This window comes from Ursus arctos, unplaced genomic scaffold (genome assembly GCF_023065955.2).
Source record: "Ursus arctos isolate Adak ecotype North America unplaced genomic scaffold, UrsArc2.0 scaffold_10, whole genome shotgun sequence".
NCBI lineage: Eukaryota > Metazoa > Chordata > Mammalia > Carnivora > Ursidae > Ursus > Ursus arctos.
In genome coordinates this window covers 18,990,067-19,017,351 of record NW_026622764.1, presented here as the reverse complement: position 1 = coordinate 19,017,351, position 27,285 = coordinate 18,990,067, and the positions used below count along the sequence as shown (strand labels likewise).

The following is a 27,285-nucleotide window of genomic DNA, read 5'->3' as shown; positions in this document are numbered from 1 at the left end:
ATCCACATTCTTACCAATTGTGTACAAGGATTCCCTTTCCTCCACGTTCTTACTAACACTTGTTATCGCTTGTCTTTTTGATAACAGCCATTCTAACTTGTGTGCAGTAATATCTCATCATTATTTTGATTTGCATTTCCCTGATGATTAGTAATAGTGGGCATCTTTTCATATACCTGTTGGCTCTGTATGTCTTCTTTTGAGAAATACCTATTCAGGTCCATTACTCATTTTTTAACGCAGTTAGTTGTTTTTCATCTTGCTATTGAGTTGTGTGAGTTCCTTATATGTTTTGGATATAATGCCCTTATCAAATGTATGGCTTGAAAACATTTTCTCTCATTCCATAAGCTGCTTTTCACTCTTGATTTTTTTTCTTGCTGTGCATAAATGTTTTAGTTTGATACAGTCCCATCTATTTTTTGCTTTTCTTGCCTGTGTTTTTGGGGGTCATAACCAAAAACTTGTTGCCCAGACCAATGTCAAAAAGCCCCTAGTAGTGTTATGATTTCAGGTCTTGCATTAAAGTCTTTAATCCATTTTGAGTTGATGTTTTTTACATGTTAGAGAGGGATCTGATTTCATTCTTTTGTACATGAATATTCAATTCTCCAGCACCATAAGTTGAAGAGATTATCCTTTCCCCATTGCGTGTTCTTGACACACTTCTTGAAGATCAGTTGAAAGTAAATGTATAGATTTATTTCCGGGCTCTCTATTCTGTTCCACTGGTCTCTATGACTGTTCTGTTTTCTCAGTACCATACTGTTTTTATCACTTACCTTTGTAATATACTTTGAAATCAGGAAGTGTGTAATCCTCCTGCTTTGTTCTCCTTGCTCAAGATTGCTTTGGCTACAGGAGTTGTTTGTGGTTCCATATGAATTTAGGATTGTTTTCTCTATTTCTGTAAAGAATGCCATTGAGATTTTGATAGAGATTGCACTGAATCTGTAGATAGTTTTATGTGGCACAGATGTTTTAACAATATCAATTCTTCCAATCCATGAACTTGGGGTGTCTTCCATTTACTTATGTCTTTTTAATTCTTTCATCAATGTCTATAATTTTCAGTTACAACTCTTTCACTTTCAATAATTCTATTTCTATGTATTTTATTATTTTTGTTGCTACTGTGAATATAATTTTTATTTGCCTTTTCAGATTCTTCATTGTTTGTATATAAAGATGCCAAGTTTTTATATGTTGATTTTGTATCCTGCAACTTTACTGATTCATTTATTAGTTCTAACAGTTTCTGTTGTTATTGTTGAGTCTTCAGGACTTCCTAAAAATGTTCTTTACTGATTAGAAACTATTTGCTTTATCTTCACAACATCCTTATTCTGCTATGTATTATCCATTCAAAGTATACTCTGAATTAATGTGATTAATCATTTTTGATGTCTTGGATCAATAAGTGCCTATACTTGACATAAAAGAATAGGCATTTACAAGATCTTTGCAATATGAAATAATTAAGGCCAGAGCTTAGCTCAGGTACTGATCTTCCTTAAACTGCAGGCCTCTTCCCAGCACATCGCCACTACTCAGTAGAAATATGAGAGTATTACCTGGGAGGGAGTACTTTATCAATTATCAGCTATAGTCACTCACTTTAACCCTGTGGTGTATTAATAAAACAAGTAAGATTAAAATAATTTCTATAGAAAACCACTTTTAAAGTGGAAGAAGGAAGAAGGAGGATATGACGCACAAACTAGACAGAGTGTCCTTGACAACCAAGGATATCGTATGGACTAGAGATGCAAACCCAGCATTAAAACAAACACATTTAGGGGCGCCTGGGTGGCACAGCGGTTAAGTGTCTGCCTTCAGCTCAGGGCGTGATCCTGGCGTTATGGGATCGAGCCCCACATCAGGCTCCTCTGCTATGAGCCTGCTTCTTCCTCTCCCACTCCCCCTGCTTGTGTTCCCTCTCTCGCTGGCTGTCTCTATCTCTGTCGAATAAATAAATAAAGCCTTTAAAAAATAATAAAATAAAATAAAACAAACACATTTATAAGCATAAAGAAGAAAAACACTACGAAAAACAAGGACACAATTTGGATTGGTGACTCCTGGAAGGAAATAAAATTTGTTCCATATGGCTAATATGAAGAGATTGCTGAGGACTTGTAGGCAGGACTAATGGAGCAAATAAGGTTTAGTGAGGCATCCAGACACTAGTAATGTTAGGGAGCCATTACTATCTGTACACTTGAAGGAAAAAAAGACAGAAATATTTGTAAATTCCTCAGTGATACTTGAACTAGTGAGTAAGGACTATCCAGCTCCTCATTGTGAAGAGAAGCAGCTGTAGACAAAAATGCATCCCAAAGCAAAGGAGAATAGAGAATCTCTCTTTACTCCTGCCCTCTAATCTCATGTTGGTGAGATTAGGTTCTTAAACCTAATCCAGCCAGCATGGGGTTTCTGGTAATACTTTCCATAGGGATCGACCCCTGATGCTCAAGTGGATAAGAAAACCAAAAATGGATGTGGTAGGCAAGTAAAAAAGAACCACCCTACTGCTCACATTCTGAAGGTTCACCCTGAAGAAAAAGACTAGTTGGCCTTTTACATTTTTATAAATTCACTTAAGTAACTACAAGTGGTCTAAAATGTCCATTTCCAGTTTGGCAAATCACTAGCACAAATGTCTAGTCTTTGGAAGACAGAATCAGAGCATCAAAGGCATTGTTGGCTTAAAACCAAAAGATACTATAATTTGGGGAATATACATTGCCCTGCTTTCCTCAATTCATTTGTATTTAATTTCATCTTTTAGTTATTTGGTAATTTTTAGGCCCAACTTAACTTGGTAACTTTGTAGTAAATACATTTTATTTTGTAAAACCTTTGCTTATAGATGGAAATTTTAAAGGAATCAAATACTTTTTTTTTTTCCTTTTGGGGAAACTTAGGTATGACAACTGCCTGAAAGGGAAAGACCATCTGAACTCAGGAACAGATATTTTATTTTCTTGGCTATGTAGTGGTACTATGTCAAAATGTTTATACATATTATCCTCAAGCTTACAAAGACCTTTAGATATGAAAATGGTAAACTATGTCTTGAGAATGGAGAAAGCAGAGGAGTGACTCCTTTCCAATTTCTGTTCTACTGTTAATACATTTTAATTGGTATTATTTATTTAAGAGACTTTTAATTTAAACTGTTTCTTAAGTCTCTTCTTTCAGTGGCATCTGGCATTAATAATACATTCATCAAAAACATGTATTGATTTTTTTTCAGATTTTAAAGTTAAATTAAGCGTGTCATGGAAATAGCATTATATTTGAGAATAAGACGTATCTGAGCTCAAATCCCAACCATCCCTCTCTTTCAACTCTCTCCCCACACTCACAAATAAACACATCCACATACTTTCATTTTTCCATTCAGACTTTGGATTTGTGCAATGATAATAATACTTGGCAATGAACAGCCTCATCTCCCTTCTGAGATTAAAGCAAATATTGCTAATCCATGAGGATTCTTTCTTATTGAATAGAGATATAGCCAAGGGTTTCTTTTCGCCATTTCTCTGCAGCCAGAATAAATTGATAGGTAGTTGCAAGAAAGTTGAAACTTACTTGTCTTCCCTGAGCTACTTATTCAACATTTTCAAATTTTGGATTCTTCAGTGGTATACTGAAATTAACATACCTATATCTCAGATCATTTATTTATATTTCATATGATGGTGTATATAAAGTGTCTGACATTTTACAGGTACTTGTAATAAACATTAGCTTAGGTCCTACTTTTTCCATCTACTACCACCAACACCATCAAAAATAGCTACTTATTACAACCCAATGGCAAAAAAATTCCAAACTGTCTGATTAAAAAATGGGCAGAAGATCTAAATAGATTTCTCCAAAGAAGACTTACAGATGGCCAATAAGTACATGAAAAGATACTCTATGTCATTAATATCAGGGAAATGCAAATAACAACCACCATGAGATATCACCCCACACCTGTTAGAATGACTATTATCAAAAAGACTAGAAATAAGTGTTGGTGAGGATGTGGAGAAAAAAGAACACTTGTGCACTGTTGAGGAAAATATAAATTGGTGCAGCCACTATGAAAAACAGTATGGACATTTCTCAAAAATTTAAAAATAAAACTACCATATGATCCAGCAAATCTACTTCTGGGTAATTATCTAAAGAAAATAAAAACACTAACTCAAAAAGACATCTGCACCCCCATGTTCACTAGAGCATTACTTACAATAGTCAACATATGGAAATAATGTAAGTGTTCACTGATGGATGAATAGATAAAGAAGATGTGGTATATACATATACAACGGAATATTATTCAGCCATAAAAACAGAATGAAATTTTATCATTTGTGACAACATGGATATACGCTGAAGGCATTATGCTAAGTGAAATAAATCAGAGAGACAGATAGAATCTAATGAACTCTCTCATAAGTACAGTCTATAACTAACTAACTAAATAAATAAATAGCCATGGCCATAGATATAGAGAAAAGAGTAGTGGTTGACAGAGGTAGAAGATGAGGGTTTGGAGAAGTGAGTGACTTGTTCTTGTTTTTGTTTTAGTTAAATAAATGGAATAAAAAAATAGCTACTAAAAAAAGATAGCTACTTACACTATTTCATTATCTCCTTACCAGGTTACTACATGATTTTTGTTAACTTTTATATGTTTAATATTGATGAATTCCGTACTATCTACTTTTCACATTTCTTTCAATTTACATAATTAAATTTATCTAAGTAAATATAAAATTTGGTGAATGACTAATTCACTGCATATACATGTATGTTTAGTTCAACAATTCAATTCTAAAATGTTTATTGAATACTAACCATATAAACAATACCAGACCTCCCTGGAAGAGGCAATGATGTTAAAAGAGGACTAAGGCAAAATCTTCGCATTCCAAGAGTTCAAAAATTGAAAGAGAAAAGAGACAAACACCTAAATTAAATATACTTAGCATCTTTATTAATGTACCCATTGTTTTTTAGACTGGTTTTAACAAAATTTTCTCCTTCTACAGTCAATCTATAGAGATTGATCTCATCTCAGCTTAAATGTCACTACCTTAGTCATATTCAGGCTAGAATAACATGTGGGCCTTAATGGAATTCTCAAGAATTGCCTATTTATCAGAGTTCCTTCACACAACCCAGGAGGGGCCCTGAGGACTTTATTGTACCCTTCAGTTGTTTCCCAAAGGTCAGAAGTCATCACAAACATTCTGTTCTTCCAATTTTCCAATTGTAATATATTGAAAATCTCTGTGTATCTCTCTCTTCCATATGCACCCATATGCATGCATAATAGACTTCTACAACAGTGCCAAATCTGATCAGAAAAAAATAAACAATTTTCCACTTGCCTCCTAACTCACAAGTTCACATAACTGTAATGGAGTTAGCATGGTCTCATTATTATGCAGTGCCATCATGCTCCCTTTCCTTCATCTTCCCACCCCCCCACCTTTTTAAATGCGCTATTTCAGGTCTACCTGGAATAATAAATGAGCTAATGTTGACCCATATATCTCCTACAGCCTGCTACCTTTGCTACACTAAGACCAGGTGGAGCCTTTGAAATTACTTCTTATAAGTACTTGATTAAATTCTTAGCCAAGGGCCATTTTTCTCCCAAATCTCTCTATGGGGAAGAAATAGTCATTTTCTTCTTCCAGTTATAAGAGCTTTTCAAGAAGGAACAAGTGGTCTGTGATTTTGATTGCCGTGGAGAGGTCTAGTTGAGTAAGGACTTAGAAGAGACCATTGAATTTGTTAATTAGTAGGTCGTTGGTAACTTGAGCTCTCAAAGACAGTAGTTTCAGCAAGTTGGTGGGAAGAATAACAACGAGTAGGTTGATACTGGAAGAAAAGGTAGTGGAGGCAACAGTACTATTTTAAGAATTTTGACAGTGAACAAATTAAAAGAGAGAGAATGGAGATTGGAGAAATACTGGTTTCAGAAGATAACATTTTAAGTTTCAAATTTGAGGATGTTTAGTATTCATAACTAATGAGACATTATAGTTTTTTTAAAGCCTAAACTTCTAGGAAAATATTACAAACAGAAACAATCTGTACAGAAACCAACTTCTCTTCTGGGATGGTTAGATAATTGGCATATTTTTGTTGGAGAGTGTGTACAAAGTATTTTGAATGTTGGCCCGATTTTTTCTTAGGATTTGTTCACATGTCAAAACCATAATCAAACTCCTGGAACTGCTTGGGATATCTGCCATACCATTATCCCTTCACTCTTAGGATTGGAAGAAGTACTCCTTAAGTCTCTGTGAGTGTACTAGGGTAGCCCTGAAGAGGAGACGGAAAAATTAGAATGTTCATAGTTCTGGCACTATCCCAACAGCCTGAGAGCTGAGGCTATTAAAAAGCTACCCTAAATCTCATAGAATGGGGAGTCTGTGTTCATCTTATCTCTACTCTAGCTCCACTCCACATAACAAGAATTCCTCATGGACAGGACATGGAAGCAAACTGGCAACTGAGGGGAGCTTCCTTTCCTCACATCAATAATGGTGGCAGTGAACTGGGCAACAGGCATCTTCTCTCATCTCTTCAATGGTTTTCCACTAGACTTGAACCTCTCTAAACCCTAACTCACTACTGAGGTCCTAAATCAATCACTCTTGACTCTGAGCAGGGCTGACGTGAAGCAAACCAGCCACTGTTCACCAGGGAATGTGGGCCAGGGTCAAATTCATATCAGTCCCAGTTCTGCTCTCTTGCTTACTAGGAAGCCACAGTAAAATCACCTAATCTATAGAATTTCAAGTCTCCTCATCTATGACATGGAGGTAATGGTGGCATCTTAGCCCGGGGCTCTTATCAAGAATAAATAATATCATATAAGTGATTCACTTAACATGGCCAATAACACAGAATAAACACTCAACAAATAAAAGCTATTACTATTATCTGTACTCTTACTTCATTTTTTTCTATCTTCTATCTACATTAAAAAGAAATTCAAATACATTTTCCTAATGTTCAGCAAAACGAAATTTGTATTTGATCACCAAACAATTGTGAGTTCATTGCTCGGATCACATGAAAAGCAACTCCAGAAGTCTTTGGGCAAATCTATAGAAAAATTAGCCTCGCTAAAATTAGTAATAACTAAGTGAACAATGGGAAAAAAAAGTATGTGCATGTAAAGTGCTATACATCATATTTATCCTTCTAGTTGTATTTCTCAAAACAAAAATTATACAAGATGAAACAATGAGGAAATCAGCAGTATTATATACTAAAAAATGATATAGTTTCCTCTGTTTCAAAACAAAATTATATGGGTAGACTATTATTTCTTATTACATTCTATAAAATGTTTGTCTGGAATTGTTTCTTAAGACGAGTCACATCATCAAACAGGACTGAAAAATGGAGTTGTGCTCTTTCCTCCTTTGGAAAGAAAGCACATCATATCAAGTAGTCTAAAAAAATTTTTTTAAGAGGCTGCTTAATTTTATCTAAAATTTCCCCCAAAATACTGAAATCTTACAACACCGTTTTATACAATGTACCCCACAAAATGCCAACATAATTTGAAATAGTATTTATTTCATCTTTGACCAGTCTGATAAATTTCTAAGTACACAAAACCTATACTCCTGCTGAAAGCTAGCAAGTATGAAGATCTTGATTATATAGCAAAAATAACAAAGAAAAGGCCAAAGAGAACAAAATCAGTCAAACTGTGCATCGTGCAGGACAGTGGTCAGACCTATGGTGAAAAGCCAACTTGTTAGAAAGTCTAGTTTGTTTCTTTCTTTCTTTCTCTCTCTCTTTTTTTTTAATAAAACACAAATATGCTCTGCCATTCTGCCTCAGAAAATATTTCATTTTCTGTAAAATCTGTTTATACTTTTCACTCTTTCCACAACCTTTAAGAGAAATGGGTTAGGATGAGGCAAAACCATCAACTAGCTCTTAACAGCTCTGACTCCACAACCTTGGTGAAATTCACCATCAGGGATGTCTCTATGCTGTGTTATTACACTGCAATTTGATACTACTTTGTTGAAAAAGAAAAATAAATCATTTGACTGTACTGTTTAGAAAATAGTATTTCCAGATAAAATCTCCTTTGATGTCTTCTATTCCATAGTGATCGAAATATTTACTATATCCATTTTAAGCCAAAAGCTGTTGGTCATGGTTTGGCACCAATTACAACCTTGAACTCCATATATGTTCTTCTTTCATCATTTTTATTTTTAAAGATTGAAATTACTTTTAAGACCTCAAAAAATTTAGGTTAACTTTTATTTTTCTACTAGTATGTCACCGTATAAAGGAGACTTTTATTCTCCAACAAAAGGTAGATCTAGATAGTTCTTTTTAAAAAGTAAGAGAAATTGGTTTATTTGCACCATTATATTACTCATTCTTTAATTGCTTTGTGGTAGTGTTAGCAAACTGAGTTTCAAAGAAAAGAAATATAAGTTTCTTATCTTCTGAAATCTTACAGATTACTAAAGGAAACAGACTTTTAATCAAAATAATTCCAGTGAAGCATTTATATAGTATCAAAATGTGCCAAGTGCCAAATATTGTGGTAGCACAAAGGTTGAAATAAGGCATTTCCTTTAGTGTGGAAGAGGGTAAAGAGTACAGTAGACTAGAGCTGACCTAAGACAACCTTCACAAACGAGATTACTGAGATGAGGCATTATTTATTTATTTAGGTTGATATATTTAGCTATGCCGACTTAGAGGAATTACTACATAATTGCTTCTATTTAATCTGAGAAACAGAAGACAAAGTCACGTCTTGAGATTAAGGAGGTAGAGTCAGCACAGTTTGAGACAAGTACAGAAAATTAAAACAGATACTGTGAAAACTATGATAGCAAGCCAACAAGGAAAAATATGAATAATGTGACATTGCTGAGATCCAGTTGAGGTTCGTGATGATTATGGATCCTACGCGGCAAGGTATATTAATTACTCCCACCACTGCCAACCTGCCTGGGTACCATCATAATAGCAGCTGATATCCAGATACATATGCTTTAGGAATTCCACCAAAGAGATATAACATAAGGAATACGGAAAGAAAACAGTTGAAATGACTCACCGTGGGTCTCAACGTTTTAGAGAACGAAGTGACGTTGGAACTGTTGTTCAATAAGGAGAAAATAGAGAGATCCGTACGTTAATGGGGCTGATAAGGTTAAAGGACAGGTGAAAAGGGATTCAGCAGACAGGCTGGTCACAGAAATAATTTATGAATTAGTGAATCAAAGATACAGGAGTTTCTGATGAAAAGAGGAAGTTTACTGATTTCAGTAACCACTCCCATTCTGCAACTCACTAGCTACACAGAACTGGGCCAGTTGCTTAGTACTTCTGACCTTTTTCCTTAACAGTACAATAATAAAAACCAGTGTTTCTCAAATCACCTGGATAACTTGTTAAGCCACATATTCCAGAGATTCCAGTTTTTGTTTTATTTAGCTTTTTGGTTTTGTTTTTTGTTTTGTTTTGTTTTGTTTAATCTAGGATGTGGTCTGAGAATATGCATTTTCTACCAGTTTACAAAAATAATTCAGGCCACAATTTGAGTAACACTGTAAAGAGCAATGTGATCTCACAGAGATAATGAGATAATGTATATAAATGCTACTTGGTATACAGTAAGCAGGCAATCAACTATCAGTTACCTTTCCCATCTCAATGTATATTTGCTTGTTGCTGACATCTGAACAAGTGTAAAAGTGTAAGGCACTGTACTAGAATTTTAGAAGGAATTTCAATTACTTGAGTAAGTTGCCTTTGAGTCATTTTCAAGTTCTAACATTTAACATTCCCTCTCCCTTCGTCAAGTAATGAGAACCCAGACTAAGACAACATGCAAAAGGAGACCTCACAAACATTTCTGAGGAATTTTGACCTAAGCACTGATTTTGCATATCACTGAAATGAGATGGCTTTTGTAATTATTCTCTGTTAATACTTAACAATTCATCTTGTGATTCCTTTACCAAATACCTATTCAGTCTGATAATTCCTATATAACCATTTTCAACATCAGTTACATAATCCTTGTTCTGCTACTATGATCTTTATAGACTCAATTCAAAATTCTTTAGAGTTCATAAACTATTTCAACAAATATGAGCTAGGCTTTAAAGAAACAACAAAAGACGTTGACTAGTCCTTGTTTTCATTAAGTGTATTTGCTTCTATGTTGCTTCTTTCCAAAAAGATCTTGAGTGATGTTTAAAATATGTTCAAACAATAAAACTGCTAATACAGAATGTTTATAAATAACACTATGTAAATAATGAGGAACTACATATAACATCATATATATGAGTCATATATATATGATATATATATATATATATATATATATATATAGTCACTGTAATTGAGCAGACAGTTTAGCTCTCAGTTTAGGTATAGATAAAATGATAATGGTTTTGGGGTGCCTGGGTGGTTCAGTCATTAAGTGTCTGCCTTTGGCTCAGGTCATGATCCCAGCATTCTGGGATGGAGCCCCGCATAGGGCTCCCTGCTCAGTGGGAAGCCTGATTCTCCCTCTCCCACTCCCCCTGCTTGTGTTCCCTTTCTCGCTGCCTCTCTCTCTGTCAAATAAATAAAATCTTAAAAAAAAAAAGAAAGATAATGGTTTTACACAATTTTTATTGTGTAATAAAAGACAAAAATCAATTCCTCAGGATAATTAGTATTATTTCTTAGAAATGACTTTTAAAAGGAATTTATCACTTGGGACCTTATTCAGTAGATATTGAACAAAACAATAGACAGCTCAGTTAAAGGTACTTTTGCAGTTAAATAGAGATTTAGTGGTCATATAAAGTGGTGAATGTTGAATTTAACTTGGGCTGTATGCTCTCAGAGATTAGTGATGGTTAAGAATAACCCCTCCCACACTTTTGTGTTCCAAAAAGAGCTAGCCTCAAAAGAACCACCCTTCTCCATATAACTTACTGTCCATGGACTCCCATAAGATTTGAAGATAACTCCTTTGTTTATCTGTCTCTATAACACCCCAGCCTCCTTTCTTTTCTTTGAGGCCTTCCTCATTAAAGACCATTCTTCCTATGCAATAAGGCTGAATAAAATGATCGTCTTAATCATGCAGGGCATTTTGTCTTTCACATTCTCTTGATGCTGCATAGGAATTGAGGGGGACAACATTAAAGTGTTTTTCTTTTCAAGGTCTCAACCTTGTTCACTTGGCTAACTTCTTTTCTCTATTTAAGAAAGTTCAGAAAATAGGTCAGATACCTCACTGTTGCGGAAAAATAAAAGTCAGACGAGAAAATAAAAATCAGACAGGCGAGAGACCAAGTGACAGTCAGAGAGGGGGGAGAACTCGGATTTATTTTACATCGGCGGACCCAGATGAGCTCCTGCTCCAAATTCTGGGCCCCAGGCAATGGGGTTATAGGGCTTTTATAGGGGATGCTGACTGCTGGTAGGTGGGTTTAAACTGGGGGAGTGGGGGCTGCTTTAGGCAGGAACAGTAGTGCAGGGAGCCTGTGGCAGGAAGCCTGTTTCCAGAAGCAGAAACGGCTAGCTATCTTCTGCTCCCAGTAGGGCTTCTGGTTATCTCTAGCTTATTGTTAGTAACTTTCCATCTTCTGGGGCCTCCTGGCCTGGGCCTGCTCTGAGTAATTTTCCCCTTCACCATTACTTTTTTAAAAGTTTAATTTTTATACATTTATTTTGTGAGTCTCGAGGCTTTAAGCATTCCCAAGTCCTAATGGTTCTATCCATACATACTTAGTGTTCTAAATCAGAGAGAATAGCAAAGTAATTTTTGTAAAGGTGAAGAGATAATGACGTAAAATTGAAGAAAGAAAAAAGAAAAAAAGTAAAAGGATAACTTCAGGTTTTTGTTCTCTTCAGGTCTTTAGTCTTGACTTGCTAATTTTTTTCAGAATCTTCCATCTATGAGCTAAACATTTTGTGGTGGCCATTTCCATAGAAAAGAGTTCATTGTGACCCTTTTACTTGCATATTCTGGTTTACTGCCTGTACTATCTGTCCTTTTCTGGTGATAATGAACCAAGAAGTTCTGCTTTTAACGTTTATAAACTGAGTGTTGGCACTTTCTGTCCTTAGGTTTAATTTTGATTCCCTTCTTTACTTCATTGTCCAACTTACATATTTTAAACATTTTTCTTCCCTTCAGAAAATAACAAAGATTTTCTTCACTCTATTTTCCTTTCAATCTGGGCTATTCTAGAAAAGAGGCAGTACTCTACTAACAGGAGAAACACTTTAGCCTATAGTCCTAGCTGGAATTCTACTCAGGTACCTTAATCAGGACCTCTGCAGACTCAACCTTAAATAGTCCCCATGTTTTCTCCAAATTCAGCCTTCAATCCAAGTATTAAATATTTTATAAATCATACATAAAATTTTACACAACAACCATGTAAGCTAAGAGAATGTGACACCCATAGGATATGAACTATTCTGGGACAAACTGCGTGGCTCAGTCAGTTAAGCATCTGCCTTAGGCTCAGGTGTTGATCTCAAGGTCCTGGGAATCCCTGCTCAGTGCGGAGTCTGCTTCTCCCTTTCCTTCTGCCCCTACCCCCACTCAATCTCTCGCTCTCGAATAAATAAAATCTTAAAAAAAAAAAAAAGAATATGACCTACTCCACTTGCTTACTGATACAGAAATTAATTTGTCACCAACACATAAAACTGGTTGGTATAGCAGTCAGAACTTTTGTTTTTACTTCCTATGTTTACTGTTAATCACTATTATACACTCTTATTCTCATAACTTGTTGCATGACAGCAGGTTTATTTCTTATAACAGTTGGTGAGTTGCATTTGCTGAGATCAAAGGAGACCTGGCCTCCATTTCATCCTAACACAGTCATTCTTTATCTGCTGTAGTGACTATAGTTATTGTAAGTGATCCTTCAACAGAATTGAAACAAACAAAAAATATATTATCTTTTGAAATATTGTTTCCATTCATATTACAAGTAAATCTCAAAAATACCATTCTCATATTGCTTAATTGCATTATGAATGAATGCAGCAAAAAAGATAAAAATTTTAGTAAAATATTTCAAATCAAGCATTTACAATACTGCATGCAAATATCCTCATGAAAATCGCTATATTTCATATAAACTTTTCATTAAAATGCTGGAAGAAATGTGAAAATATTTCCTCCATTCTGACTGCAGGCATTTTTATTAGCCACTTTACCATGAACAGATGTTCATTTTAGGTCTAATATTTACTTGTCAAGTTGATAACAAGTAGAAATACTCTGGGTAAAATACTTCATCATCTTACAAATATTTAGTTATGTTTGAGTTTATCATAGTCTTGATATTCACACTGATGCAGGAAGAAGCATTTGAAACATCAGATAGTTGCCCATTATAGGTATTCCTTTAGAATGTGAGTTTTTACTACAGTCAAATTAAATGCTTGTGCTAAGAAGGTATTGTTCAAAGTGTTCACAGTTAATCTCTTTAGAAAGTGTTATTTAGGCTGCTAAAAATTTAAATAAAAAAAAATAGATATGTAATTAGCAAATTGACCTGGAGGAAAGAAAGACTATTGTAAATAGAAATCTATCATTAGGGAACTCTATTGATGGGTTATTAGTAGCCTTAACTTTAGAACTCAAGAATAAAATGACCAAAAAATTAAAACACAGCACAGTATGTAAAAATATAAACAGTCCCCCTTATTTGACCTAAAATTAAAAATAATTTTCTCCATATATAACTTGGTTTAGATTTCATACAGGTAATTTTTAACTACAGAAAAATTAGTAAAAATGAATGTTCTCAATAAAATTTGGAAAACAATCATCGCTTGTTTATTGAATCTAGTAGACTATCTGATACTCATGAATGCATACTCCCTTTGATCAGTAATCCACTTTTCCTACAGAAATAAAAGGAGCAGTTAGTAAGCATCTCACAATATTGTTTGTGGTGATAAAAATAGAAAATGCTCCTAATACCCATCACTAGGGAGATTGTTAGATAAAATATATTGTATCTATGTTATAAAATACTTAGAAGCATTTTAAAAGAATGTTGTAGATGTATATGTACTAAAATGGAAATGGGAACATGATGATTTACATGAAAAAAACACAAATGATATAAAAACTATATTCAATATTTATAAGAAAAACAAGTGTGTGTGTACTGTGTAGTGTGGCTACAAATCACTACTTCTAACTCAAGTGTCCAAAAATATAACTTTTAAAATCTTTTCTATAATTCAATTTAATCCTTTAAATTGTCAGTTGGTGGAAATTTAATCTCAATGAATTTAGGAGCTCATAGGTCAATTTAGCCTAACCTTTCTCTCCCCAGGGGTTCCACATAATCCTGGGATCTTCCATAGTGCTAAGGCACTAAAGAAGAGTGAATGTCTAACCCTTGTTCCTTGGCATATATACATGTTGGCATCTGCCAGGATTTATTCAATATTTATTTGATCTTCTGTTGTCACTACACACAGCTGGAATTCATGGTTCCCTTGACTAACAAGAGCAAAGCTCTTATGAAAAAACAAATTTTGAGTAAGAAAGTTTAGAAATGCCTATGTAGCAAAGTTAACCATGAAGGATGTGTCCAGGTAGTCACTCTTCTCCCAGGACTAAGGAACAAAACCAGAGTAGGGGGTGAGATATAAAATTACTCTACTCCCCACAATTTAACATCAGCCAAAACTGGTTCAAGCCAACACAAGTTCAGGATAAAAATATACAATTCCAACTAAATTTGCTACTGAAAAACCCTTTGTAATGAATACACTTTTTAACATAGGGCAGGATTTTTTTTTCATTTAGAGCTCAAGAGAAAATGTGAAAGGAATTCTTTCAAAGCATTTGCCAAATTTAAGTGGGAGCTGGAAAATCCAGCAGAAAGTAGCTGATAATGGGTAAGAAGCTGAGCACAAATTTTGGCTGTCACAGATTATGGACTATGGAGACAAAAATTAACAAACATTCCAACCAGATTAAATAACAGAAAAACTGAATAGTCCTATATCTACTAAACTATAAACTATAGTTATAACTAAATATTTCTGAATTATCAAATCCCAGATGTCTTCTCTTCCAAATTATACACACATTTCATTTTCCCACTTGGTTTTATGAGGTCAGCAAATTCTTGAATCCAAAATCTGACCAGGAGAGCAAGACAATGACAATCAGCAGGGACCTCTATCATAATCACAAATAAAAAGATCCTACCCAATAAATTAGCAAACTAAATCAAGCTATATATAGAAAGAATAATGTAAGTGCCAGGACCAAGTGAAGTTTATTCCAAGAAAATGCAAGAGTCAACATAATTTAATTCACCACATAAACAGAAAACAAAACAAAAGATTATCTCAATAGATACAGAAAACTAATTTGATAAAATTTAACACTCATTAGTGATAAAATCTGTTAGGAAACTAGACTAAAACTAAGTTAGGACTCTTTAAAACAAAAGGGGAGAAGTGTATGGGCCAGATATCATAGGACCATTTTAGAATTCTGCTTACCACAGGTAACTATAAAAAAATGTCAGCATTCAATATACTCAGTGGTAAAGTTCTTTTTCCCTAAGACTGAAAAGGAAACATAAATGTCCATTCTCACAACTTCTATTCAAAACTAACTCATAGAATGCAATAATGCAAGACTAAGAAATGGAGAACACAAAGATTAAAGAAGAAGATATAAAAATGTCATTTTTGCAGACTCAAGATAGTATATATAAAAATTTCAAACTAATTTGCCCAAAACAATTAGTATCAATAACTGAATTTCTGAAATGTGCTAAATGAAGTATCAATACACCAAATTCAAATGTAGCTCAAAATATCATTAAACATAATTAAAAATAAAATTAATAAATGAAACCATTTACTTCAATACCTAGAAATAAACCTAGTGAACACTGTTCAAACACTCAGTTCAGAAAACTACAAAATACTGAAAATGAATGAAGCCTAAGTGCTTTCACTATCCATGGTCATATTGGAATACTGAATGTTTATTAAGTGTCAATTCTCCCAAAATTTCTCTATAGATTAAAGGCATTCTCAAGATCTCAGAATTTTGTTTTGTTTTGTTTTGGAGTCTGGCATGTAGATTCTAAAGTTCATGTGGAAATCCAAACATTTTGAAATCCAAGAAGCTATAGAATCAGCAACAAAGGCAATGTGAGATTGGCACGTGAGAAAAAAAGAATATGTAAATAGATAGCCCTGAGACTTGAAAAAGCTAATCAAACTCATTAACCATCCCGAAAATTCAATTTAAATCCCAATGATAAACAACAGCAACAGAAATTACTAAAATTAAGAAGCCTAACAAATCATATGTTATGGAGATAATGGTACTACTTATGCCAAACCTGGTGGGATTCTGTATTTATAAAATCATATTATGAAAAACTATTTAGCAGTGTCGACCTTAAATAAAATGAATGGCAATTTAACTAAACAAAGGTAAGTTTATTTAGGAATAGCAGAGGAACTGGAATTTGGGACAACAAACTATGGCAAACCATAGGCAAATCCAAAGAGACAAAGGGGAGGCTAGATTTTATTAGGTTCTCAGAGGAAAGTATGGAGGGTTGTTTTGAACGTAAGTTCATTGGAGGAGAATAGAAGTTTAAGGTTATGGCAGCTTCTCACTGGCTGCAAGTGGTGGGCAGTTTGCTGTTACTGAGGCATGTAGAAACCTTCCTTCTTCCTGCTGGTCATGTAAGTTGAAACAAATGTTACCTGCCTAAGACCTCTACCTTCATGGCTTCCTGATTCCATTTTAAACCAAGTCTCCTTTACTCATTTTTACAGCAGTATTTAATAAATTAGATGATTTGTATCTTCTAGAACCAGCAGTTCTACCCCCTGGCATGTATAAATCATATATGAATATAAATGTGACAAAATGATATATATGTATGTTTATAGAAGCATTATTTGTTATAGCCCCAAAGTCGATACAAGCAACTCTCCTGCAACAGAACACATACACTTTGGTATGAGGATATATTGTGGTATTATATAATAATATAAACGAAAAAAAGAAAACAAAACGTGTTCTATACAGTAATGTGGTTGAATCACACACACATAATATTGCCTGAAAGAAGCCAGACAAAAGTAAATACTGTAAAATTTCAATTACGTAAGTTTCAAAAACAGTAAAAACTAACCCATGTGCTAGAAATTAGGATAGTGATTAGGTAATCACCTTTGGACATGAGTGTGAATAGGACTGGGACAGGCCCTGAGGGCTGCCACTGATGTCCTGGGATTCTTGATCACGTGTTAATTACATAGACACGTTTACTTGGGAAAAATAAACTCCACACTTAAGATTTCTATAATTTTTAATGTATTGTGTTTTTTAATTAAAAACTTAAAATTCAGGCTATAGTTAACTAGACATCATTAGAATACTCTTTCTACTTTTGAGGGTAAAGTTCAGGTTTGACATACTAGCATTATTCGGCTATATCATGTTATTTAAAAAACAAATAGGCATCTGCCATTGAACACCTCCTATACTTGTATGACACCCAACCATACATCTTCCCTGGCACCCCAAGTAGCAGGAACAGTATTCCAGCTGTTCTTTGCCTATCTGAAATCTATTGCTGAATAACTTCCAGCTGGCTTAAATCCAAATCTCATTTTACAGAGGTGACACTTAGAAGCAAACATTAAAGTCTTAAAATAGTGGCTAGTAATGAGACCCAACAAACAGAAACTTACTTTACACATCATCCACACTTAAATTAGTGCACAATCTGGTCATATATGACAACAAATTGTCTCCAAGAGATTACAGTGCTGTATCCCAGATGCTTGTAGTCAAATCTGCACTGTGATCAAAGTCAAAAGTCCTACGCCTGTATTACATTGACATATTCAAAATGACTCTCGTATAGTAATAAATTAAGGGCAGCAAAAATGTTTGCAGAGATGGTGGCAATACACTCTGGAAGGAAGAATGTGGATATCAAAATTTCAAAGCAATCTGCCAGGGAGTATATTCACAGATGATTTCACCTTACCCACCCTCCACACACATTTGTCCAGTATTCCTATATGTATTGATTTTGTATATAAATCCCTCTCCTTAATAAGCAATTATTTCGCTGGTTTCAAGTTGGTAGATGTTGTTTTATCTCTAGGGTCAATTCTGTCTACTCACAGCAAACAAACCTAAGGCCACAGAGTTAATAACAGTTGACTGTAAATAGGCTTTTCCGTCTTTAACAGTGTATTACATGACAGAGCAGGTAGCATACATATATAGATGATTAAAATAATTAAATACAGTTGATATAAGTGCTAATGCCTTCTTATAGTTTTTACTTTCCTCCTGTCCTTCCCAAATGGGTAAAGGACAGCCTGTATTTCTCTGAGTTTTACTGTAAAAATCATTGATCCAACATCATTCCTCCACATTTGATTATGTCATCTCGGTGATTATACCTTCTCCAAACTTGTATCTTTGATCCACTATTCTCAGCTTAAGGAAAACGATTCATTCCTTTTCTAGTTGACTCACTTTCCTTTGGCTATTCCCCGGTATTCCATCGACTATTCTGTAAAGCAAACTTGTGGCAAACCAGGAGCCACAAACAACTGTCCTCCAGATAAATATTTTTAAATAGTTTTAAAAATATATATTTTATTTGATATTTACAAGCACATGCCTCTGAAATCTCCTAAAAAGATGAAAAACCCAGTCCAGAGCTGACTCAATTCCAAATAGCAACTGCTGGCCATGGACTAGGCAGAAGCTACCTTTTTCAGTAGGGCACACACCCCTAGTTAGCACCATATGACTGCATAACCATTTACTCTGGCCACCCCTCATTTCTTTATATTACCTTATGGCCATAATGGGCATTTGAACTGATAATTACCATTAAAATTCCTAACAGGCTACCCAATAGCTCTTGTAATTTCCCTTGAAATTTAGAAATTTCTCTTGCCTCTTAAACTAACTCCTTACCAGGATAAATAATCATTATTTGTCAATTAGCTATTAAAATCTGCTTCCAGTTTATTCTCCTTGTGGGGCTGAAGATGTGTCATCTCTCCCAGGTTTATTTTCCATGATTCTCTTATTGGAGAGTAATTTGATAGAAACTAAGCCGTTGATTACTTTTCCTTCACTGAAACCTGTTATTAAGCATATTAGCTGCAAAATACTTTAGAAAGTTATCTTTCATTTCTAGCCTGAAGTCATATATATTAGTTTTCTATTGTGGCATAAAAATTACCAAAAATTTAGCAACTTAAAAAGGCAGACGCATATTATCTTACCATTCCTGGGGGTCAGTAGTCTGGGCAGGGCTTACCTGTTGTCCTCTGCTTAGGGTCTCACAAAGCTGTAATCAAGGTGTCCCCCGACTGTGGCTTGACTGGAGAGGGTCCACCCCAGGCTCACGGACAGAGGCTGCTGGCAGAATTACTTCCTCGCAGTCGGTGGACTGAGGGCCCCGGCTTCTTGCTGGCTACTGACTAGGGTCATTCTCAGCTCCTGGAGGCCACCAGCTTCCTGTAGTTCCTTAAGACTGTCCCCAGTTCTCGGGCTCATGGTCCTTCCCAACATGGCCACCTGCTTCACTAAGACAGCAAAGATCTTCTAGAGTGGTCCGCTAGCAAAGTGGAGTCTCATATATCACATGTCGTCGGAGCGGAGTCCGTCACTCTGGCATGTCGTCTCGGAGAGAAGAGAGCCAGGCAGCCATGAGGAACTACTTCAAGCCCTTGCTGGACCGGCTCCTCACTGAGAATGGAAGGCTCCTGCCCAGGCACCGGCAGGGTCAGCTTTCTGGACCTGAACCCTGAATAGCAGCACGCCCGAGCGGCCAATGGGTGCTGCTCTTCCCGGGCTTCGCCTGCTGGCGGCCACCTATGATCTCACCCCACGGCTCTTCAGCATCCGCCACCACAGACTCCGCCGGCTGTGGCGGACACAGCTTGGCTCTGAGGCGGAGCTGAGACACTCCCGGGACAAGCAGGCTGGTAGGCCGTGCGTGAAGCGTAAGCCTGAGAGACTGAGACCCGGCCAGGCCTCGTGCTGGGCCAGCTGGGCCAAGGACTCGACGTGGCTCCCGCGCTCCGCCAGCTGCGCGCCACCTGGCGGCTCCGGCCCCGCCCCTCCTCCGCGGCGGCTTCCAGCCTCACAGCCTCTGAGGAGAGTCCGTGCTCCAGACCCAGGCTGGCGGGGCCACTCAGCCTAGTGACGCGTCGTGGGGCCCAGTGTTCTCACAGGCACCCAAAATTTGTTGTCATCTCTTACAGACTTGAGAACTGCACACGAAAACTTTATATAAAGTAAAAAAAAAAAAACCAAAAAACAAAAAACGAATAATTGGTCGGTGTATATGCAAACCGCCAACCGAGGCAAAGTAACAACCCACCGTGTCATGGCGGAAAAATGCCGCCTAAGAAAGCAAACTGTATCCTCAGTCTCGCATACAAGCGAGTGGACCCAGGAACCTGGGAAGTCCCTGTAAGGGCTTGTCATAGAACATGGGGGTTTTCCCCAGCTTGTTGAGGTATAGTCAATAAATAAATTGTATATGTTTAAGGGGTACAATGTGATGTTTACATATATGTATCCATTGTGAACTGATTACCACAATCAACCTAATTAACATGTCTGTCACTTCACATAGGGGTGGGTGTGTGTGTGCTGAGCACACTTAAGATGAACTCTCAATAAATTTCAAGTATACAATACAGTATTATTAATGCATTCAATATGTTTCTTGATTTCTTCCTTTCTCACATTAAAATAAACTGCTACTGCATTACTTAGGCTTCCCACAATGTTGAAGAAGCAAAATTAATGAGCTTTAAAATATCTATTTGATGTAAACTATGACATTTCTTAAATGCTTCTTTTTTAAGTGAAAGCCAGAGATCCCAATTTAGGGTATGATCTTCTAGATAAATTAACTGGCAAACTATTTTCCACATATAATATGCCAACATTTACTTGTGTAAATAGTAAAAACAGCACCATTGAAAATAATGACTGACTTAGACACCATTATAGAAGAAACAAAATGCCTACTAGTCTTTCACACAGATGACTAAATGTAAATACAGAATTTATAATTCGTAGAGTCGGGAGAGTGAAATAAGGGAAAACTGAGTTTTAAGATAGATTCACTGGAAAATAAAGAATTGGGTAATGTACATCCAGTCTGGATTTATACACAGACATTCAGAAAGCTTCAAAGAAGTAATTTTTGACGGTAGATTTTTATCATTGAATTTTTGTAAGTAACCAAAATATATAACAATAAACAATATATAAAAACCACAAGTGTAAATACTTTCAAGTACATAAAACAGTCTTTAAGATTCTAAAAGAATATTGTTCCATGTGTGTAAGAGTTTGGGGATAGGGTGGGTGTGGGAGGAGTTGCCAACGCCTCTATAGGAGCTGCAATTCAGCCTGAGTTTTCACTTAGTGACTAATTTATTCAAATCTGGTTTTTTTTCTGTCAACCTATTGAAGTTAATAAAATACAGTGTAGTGGATAATTATGTGGCCTCTCAATTCAAACTTAACAACTCTAAATCTTCACCTTAAAATATACTATATGATGGTTTGATAATTAATGAGATAATATACCTATCAGGCTATATAACAATACCTGGAAAAAACAAACTGCCCAATACATCATGGATATTTTATTGGGGAAAAATGCACACTTATATACACGCATATGGGTGTGTGTGTATTATATACGTGCAGGTTGGTGTACACAAAACATACATGCTATCATATATATATATATATATACACACAAATATATAATATGGAAACATTAATTTTCTTCCACATAAAAATTAATGAAAAACTGTAGGCCAATATACAGTTACTCTTCAGCATTTCATAGTAACTAAAAACACAAAATGTTGAGTTGAATTAAATATTTAAACAACAGTGGGACCTGACAGCTTCCAAAACTCAGAGTAGAAGAGAAAAATATCACTGGGGGAGACTGTACTGTGGACTGCTTATGACTATTAGTTAAAGAATTCTTAAATTTTCAAAGACGAATAATTGCCAAATGCTTACTTCACTTTATGTTGTTTAGATAGCGCTACAACTCCCCTAGCCCATCAAATTTGTAATTTACTTTAGTATTAGCTCCTAGCTTGGTATTCTTCAATTTTTTGAGACTATTAAATTGTACTATAAACTTTCCAAATAAAGCAATTTTATTTATTCTAACGCAATTTTGCAAAATGGGTCTGTGTATTGTCAAATATGTTAAAAGCATACATGGCAACACATTATATCTGAAGATTAACACATTCTTCTATCTCACTTTATATTCTATTCGCAAATTTTGATATTTTAAACTTATCATTTATATAAATATCAACTCTAATAGTATTTTGTAAATGTACTGTTAATACGACCTAACTCACAGAATGAGGTTAATTACTCCGTCATGAACTGCCATTTGTCACCAAATGTTGGCACAAATACAGAGAAATTATTTCTCATCAACTGGTGGTGAGAATGTAAAAAGACACAACCACTCTGGAATTTTTTTTTTTTTCAGTTTCTTAGGAAACAACCACAGTGAAATTAAAAATACTCTTACCATGTGACTCAGCAATCTCGCCACCAGCCATATATCCCAGAGAACAGGTAACTTATGTTGATACAAAAACAGCCATGTGATATTTTATTTGTGATAGTCCCAAATCAAAAATACCCCAAATGTCTTTCAATAGGTTAATGGTTCAACAAACTGTGATGCATCCATTTCATGCTCAAAAATGGACAATTTATGAGTGCAACAATTTGAATTAATCTCAAGGGAATTATGCTGAAAGATAAAAGCCTATCTCAAAAGAAAACATACGGCATAATGATATTTACCTACATTCTTTAAATGACAAAACTACAGGGATGGTGTTGGGAAGAAGTATGGGGAAAAGGTGTAACTCTATAGAGGCAGCAAGAGGGATCTTATGGTAATGGAAAAGTTAGGTATCTTTTTTTGTGTGGTAGTGATTATGTGGCTCTAGATGTGATTAAATTGCATAAACACAAACATTCACACACACACACAAAGTGCCAATAAAACTGGTAAAATCTGAATAAGGCCTGTGGATTGTACCAATGTCATTATGCTGGGTTTGATATTGACTATGTCAAAGATGCATTCAGACACGGTAAGGACAGATTTTAATTATTATGTACTATTGCAATGGGGAAAAGAGTCCAGCATGAACTGAACTGAACTTCAGTTTTTTCAGAGGTGACTCAGTGTTTTAAAGGAAAAATGACAAATTAGTGAAGGAGATAAACGGGGGCTCAGTAGAGTCAGAAAAGTAAAAAACTACAAAAAGCTGGGGAGGGGTGATCTATCAGAAACCCATCTGGGTTTGCTAAGTGGGCATTTATCAAAGTTAGGCTCCTACCCCTACCCCCACTACCACAAGACGAGGAGACAAAGGCCCTATCTTCAAGTGTTGGCTGGAACAAATAGTAATTTCTTTTGGCAACCTTGAGTTTTCCCAGGCAGGCACTTTCAAGGAGGCTAGCTTCCTCCTAGGGATAATGCCTTTACCTGTTAGAAACTATGCCAGTGTTTGTTCAAGTCTTTAAAGGCTAAGGTTGAGGCCTAGTCCAGAAGAAAGCTCAGAGGAGCCTTCCAAGATTTTGGTCAAGGATAATCTTTGTTTATAGTTATATAAGGGAAAAGTGAGTTAATGGTACATAGGACTTGTCTGTACTATCTTTGCAACTTCCTGTGACTATATAATTATTTCAAAATAAAAAGTTAAAAATATGCAATGTTTTGTATTGTTGCGGAAAAATAAGAATCAGACTGGTGAGAGACAAAATGACACTCGAGGAGTAGGAGAACTCGGATTTATTTTACACCAGCGGACCCCGATGAGCTCCTGCTCCAAATTCTGGGCCCCAGGCAATGGGGTTACAGAGCGTTTATAGGGGACTGCAGGCAGTCAGGCTCCAAGGGCTATGCTGACTGCTGGTAGGTGGGTTTGAACTGGGGGAGCAGCGGCTGCTTTAGGCGGGAACAGTAGTGCAGGGAGCCTGTGGCAGGAAGCCTGTTTCCAGAAGCAGAAACGGCTGGTTATCTCTTGCTCCCAGTAGGGCTTCTGGTTATCTCTAGCTTATTGTTAGTAACTTTCCATCTTCTGGGGCCTCCTGGCCTGGGCCTGCTCTGGTCAATTTCCCTCTTCAATATTATCATAATTTAAGGTCGTTAATTTTTGAGATGTTTGGAATTTACCATAATCATTAGCAGTATATGGGTTAGAGAGTTTCCTAATCAACCAATATTCATTTTGGGATCCATAAAAAGTCTTTTCCTCATCAATATATTCTCAGTACTGGGCAGTGTGCCTTCCACATTTTAGATGCTTAGTTAATTTTGTATAATAAATGAGTATATGAATGGTCAGCTTGTATGTATTTACTAGGACTGTCCAATTCTCTTTAATCTGACTCAATATTCACCAAAATGTCATATTAGATTTATTTGGTAAGAAGCAGAGATGCTGTCTTATACCTTTTAAGAGTAGATTTTTTTAAATCATAGAAGGAAAATAATGTTCCCCACCCTGGATTTGTTATTTTTCAAACATATATATTGATTCATTTATTTTTTCATTATAAATCAATAAATTAATATTTGGTGTCATTCAGTGGCCACCTTTAAATTATTATACAGCAAATTTGTTTTCTAGATTGGGTTCCTACGTTAATGGAGTTCGTATTCCAGCAAGAAAGTTAAAATTCATATTTTAGGCTAATGGTAATCCTTTGAAGACGTGCAAGAAACTCCTTACATTTTCCAAATCCTATTTTTGAAAAATGAATGTATATAATTTTTATTAAAAACATTTTTAAATTGAACAATCTTATTTTAAGAAATTAATGGAAGAACAGAAGCAATGTTACCTAAAAAATAAAAGTGCTCAATAATCAGTATCTTGATATCTAAAGCCAATAATAAGTTTAAAAAAAGTGGTTCTTCCCCAAAATACAAACTCTTTTTTGACTTCCTTTAAGCTCTAGAAATGCAACCCAGTAAATGAAAGGAATTTAAGAAATTTTGAAACTTAAGAAAAATCTTAAATTTTTTTTTCCCTATTTGAATCTTATGATTACTACAGACTGATAAGCTAAGGCCAAGTTTTTATCATATCCCATCATAAGCAGTTCAAATAAAAGTTTTTAAATTATTCTGTAGTATCTTCCCAGACATTAAATAATAATCAATAGAAGCATTTAAGCAAAATATTTTGAAACTGATAACCAGTGTATGGACATATTAATAATTAGTAAGTATACGTTTCCTTCTCAATGTCAGAGAATCACATAATTTATTACTTCTGAAGTGAAATAATGATTAGTGGAAATCCAACTTCCTATCAAATGTCAACTAATATGGCACTGAAGTATCAGAGATTGAACAAATATATTGGGGGAAAAAAGTGATATTACGGGGACCTGGGTGGTTCAGTGGGTTAAGCACCTGACTTTGGCTCAGGTCATGACTTCAGGGTCCTGGGATCAAGCCCTGCATAGGGCTCCCTGCTCAGCAGGGAGTCTATTTGTCCCTCTTCCTCTGCACCCTCCTCCCCCCCCCCATGCTCACTCTCTCTCTCTCCCTCCTTCTCTCAAATAAATAAATAAATAATCTTTAAAGAAAAAAGGGTGACATTAGTACATTTAAGCTATTTAAATGTGACACCACTTCCTTTCCTTCTATAGCAGCGGTTCTCAACCAAGTTTGATTTTGTCTTCAGGGAGCATTTGATATCTGGGTACATTTTTGATTGATACATTTTGGTTTTCACTGCTACCGAAATCTGGTACAAAAGGCCAAGGATTCTGCTAAACATCCTACCATGTCCAGGACAGTCCCTAAAACAAAGAATCATTTGACTCAAAATATCAGTACAAGATCGAGAACCCTATTCCACAGCCAACTGCGTGGATTTAATACTTCTAATCAAGATAGCCAAATACTTAAAGTTGACTGAGACAGAATAGATATGAAAAAGAAGGTCACTTGTCACAATTCATTTAATCCAAACTCTCTATACTGGGGATTTAGATTACATTTGGTTATGATAATTTGCCCAAGGTCACTAAACCCATTCTGATTATCTGTAGGCTAATCACTAGACAAGAACTTAGATCTGATTTTTAGTCTACCACACAGTGTTTGAAAAGAAAATATTTCAGAAATCAGGTCATTGCACCCAGAGTTCATATCCCTATGTAAAAAAAATAATAATCAAACTGTATTCTGAAATTCTTGATTTCAATGATGGTAGCCACTTCAGTAACTATTTTTTAAATCACATTTTGAAATGGAATTCAATTTTGAAGGGATGAGCATTGTCACTTTGATAAGATTAAACATTGTCAAAAGAAGTTGTTTCAAAAGTAGTTAGATTAAATAAAGCCACTTTGCATGATGCTTTTCAAAGTAGATATTTATTACATATTTTTATAGTGCAAGTCCTAGCATATTTTAAAATAATTTGACATTAATTACACCTAAGTATGTACAGTTAGCATGACTTTTACCCTTTAGTTTTTGTCAAGCTAATCTTTATTGCCAGTAAGGATCCCAGTAATCTTTATTATTAGGCTGGCAATTTTGTCCTTTTTAAAAATTTCATCTTTAAGCTCATTACAATTTTGGATAGTGAAAATGTGTTTGTTATAGACCAGAAACTGTGATGACCATAGTAAAAAGTGAGATGTTTCTTAAGAGTTTTAAATCAATCTTTCTCTGGCTTAATAATTGAGCATTTAAGGTGGATTGCTGTGGGAAGTAGCATCCAGTCTGCAAGCTGCTGAAGTTGGGCAGGCAGTCAAAGTGAGCCAACCAGGAGAGGAGGAGAGGGAGAGGAAAGAAAACCTCTGTTATTCATGATATACATCTCACTAGGAATTGTACTGAGGTTACACTTGACCTCACGTCATTCAAATAGGAGACTCACATACTATCAAATCTCTAGGCTGCTGTGAAAAATTCCTGAATAAAGCTTACAACATATTTGGTCTTCTCTATTGCATTTTTTTTTCTTTTGTGAGGCACACACACAATGGCATAGAGTCCCAGCCCTTCACATGTATAGCCCAAGATTTGTACCTTGGCTCAACTCCATGGCAGCACACTGTCAAAATAAGTAACAATGCAGAAATCT

General features: G+C 35.5%; 1 pseudogene; it reads right to left on the bottom strand.

Annotated features, from left to right (window-relative positions):
* Positions 1 to 19,642, bottom strand: part of LOC130543291 (tigger transposable element-derived protein 1-like) — a 32,618-nt pseudogene extending 12,976 nt beyond the window's left edge.
* Positions 19,643 to 27,285: the final 7,643 nt, after the last annotated feature.